The sequence below is a fragment of the Humulus lupulus genome, chromosome 1 (assembly GCF_963169125.1).
Source record: "Humulus lupulus chromosome 1, drHumLupu1.1, whole genome shotgun sequence".
Taxonomy (NCBI): domain Eukaryota; kingdom Viridiplantae; phylum Streptophyta; class Magnoliopsida; order Rosales; family Cannabaceae; genus Humulus; species Humulus lupulus.
The window spans coordinates 296931972-296934819 of record NC_084793.1 but is presented as its reverse complement, the minus strand read 5'-3'; positions in this window follow the sequence as shown (position 1 = coordinate 296934819).

Genomic DNA, 2848 nt, shown 5'->3' with positions numbered 1-2848 from the left:
TTGTACATAACAAAATTTGGTGGAGAGTTTTTCTAAAGAGGCACTTGTTTGTGGAGGGTTAAGCAAAACTAGTTAAAAGAGTCTAATCCACAACTATGCAGGCCATGCTTGTGACGTGGGACCTAGGCTGTCAAATGAGTTGATGAATCCATAGATTTAGGGCATGCTTGTGACGTGGGTGGTAAGTTTTTTTAAAGAAACACGTGTAAAAGAGAAGTGCTAGTATCAAGGTTTTTTTTTCGCTAATTTTTTTTCCAATGATATATACTCTTAGTTACGAAGTGAGTTAGTTATTTTTTTTTAAAAAGGACTTGGCCATAATTGATATAAATATGTGCATGCACATATGATTGAGATTCAAAAAATTAAATACAAACATAATTATTCAAGCAAAAAAAATTCGTGTTCATACTTCTACAATTATTTCAATTATAGCTAATTCCTTTTTAAAAAAATATGGTTGGGTATATATAAATAAAGTAAATGACACTATTTTTTTAAATTAAGTATTATAATACTTACTTATATATTAGTTTAGTAAAAAAAAAAAAATCACTTGTCAAGTTGTAAGCATGTGTCTGTAAAATTATCTAAAAAAAATTTAGTAGCACTTCTATGTGTAAAAACTATTGTGGTCATGCGTGTGAGGTGACTCCACCTGTGAAATAGATTGATGTGACATTTGACAAGACAACTCACAAGTGAAGTTCAATGCACAACTTCAATAGTACAAAGACATATTATAAAACTTATGATATTTATTCATATATAATATACAAATTATAATATAATTATACTTTAATTAAGATTACTCCCAAAAAACAAAATAGTAGCTAATAGAATATTTAAAACCTAAACTCACAAAATTAAAAAGAAAGCAATTTAAAAAGGTAATAGGAATATAGTGTTAGAAAAAAATATTAATTAAACGATCAATTATTATATATTTACAGAGAAAATTTTGATTTCCCCATTAAAATAGTTACAATGGAGTGCATAGTTGTGTCTACATGTAGAAAATGAATAGTACATTGAGAGGAAGATAATTTAATTTGATGGAAGACCATTTTATCACATTTATGTCGTAATATTATACTATAGGTGTTTTAAATGAGTCATTGGTATTGGTCTAAAGAATGATGATAGGGGGTGAAGCAAATATCAATAAATCTAATATAATTTTATTACTATTAAAATACTAATAGTATTTTTTTTGGTACGAAAAATAATTTCACCCTTTTTATGCAACACCAAATATGAAAATATGATGTTATGGGTTGGATATTTGTACAAAGTGGTCGAATTAGTGAATAGTTATCATACAGCATGGGGATCGTGCACTTTACATTCTTCTAATTAGCACTGCACGCTTAAGTACTATTCATTTTATTCATCTTATATTAATTTCACATGTTCATCGACTTTTAGTGAGTTGTCTTGTCACTTATATACAAACAAAATATAATTATTGGACTAAATCTAAAAATTATAATTGTGTAGCATTTCCTTTTTCATGTGGGGATAAGTAAAAGCAGTTTTACTCTTGTTTTTTTATACGAATTTAGCATAACGTGTGTGTAAGTATTAGATTGGTATATTGAATATTTATTATCCTTATTCTACGTTTTCGTTATGCTCCACATGTTGTCCATATAGAATATAAATTAAGAATGGGTTGGACGTATGTTATGGACATTGTATCAGATATTTGACAGACCAATAATTCCTACGCATTTAGCGGATATTGAACCCAAAATTCCTACACATTAGTTCTACACTATTTTTTATATTATTAATTTTTTCATATGTTTACTTTTTAAAAAAAGACATTAGGACATACCACTTTAATACACATCAAAAAACACAATTAGTGCATATATTATTCAAACTCATATTTAGTAGACTAAAAAAAAATAAAGAACAAGAAGAGATAAGTATTATCTATGATTGCTTATACTAATTGTTTTTACACTTATTGACACTTTTATATCTTTAAAAAATTTACTTCATTGACCCTCGACTCTGTCCAACCGCTCAATCAAGTCGGCGAGCTCAGGGGCTGAGGTTGGGGCTAGGGCAACAGGAGGGGTGGGACCTGCAAGCTCCTCCTCCGGGGCAGCATCATCAAATATCTTGGCTGCCTCGGCTGCCTGAGAAACCATCTCCGCGATTTTCTCAAAAATCGCATCCTCCTCCTCATCAGCCTTCGAGGGATCCTGGCCAAGCCCAGGATAAAGGGGAAGATCTCACTCTGTCAACGACAAATAATAGTCTTTTTCTGCTGGTCGAGGCTTCAACATCGGACAGACGATCAACTGCAAACAACATAAAACATTTGATTAACTCAAATAATCATAAAAAATAAGCATATATATATATATAAAAAAAAATTGTTTAATGTCAATCAAATATAACTTACATTCTTCTTCGATAACATCAGTGAGATGACAGACTTGGTGAAATCCTTGTTCCTGCGATGCGACCAACTAAGCATCCTCGGGACCAAGTTTCCCGAGCTCACAACAAACTCCGTCGCAAGCTGCTGGATAGCCTCATATGTCCAGTACTGTAAGGCTGGGGCATAACCATACATATTGTACTTGGACTCTTGCTGCATCTTGACATCCTTCTTGTTGTCATAATTGGCCTTTTGCTTCACCATGTCCTTCTTACAAGACTGCAATAGCCTCCTATAAGAGCACTTCCCCCATGGATAGCTGAAGAAGTACTCTACGTCCTCAACAATTTTTAGAATATCTCGCCATATGTGCAACCTGCCCTCTATGACATTCAAAACACCCTCAACCAACAAACATAGACCAAGTGTGTACACATCTTCCACAACAGT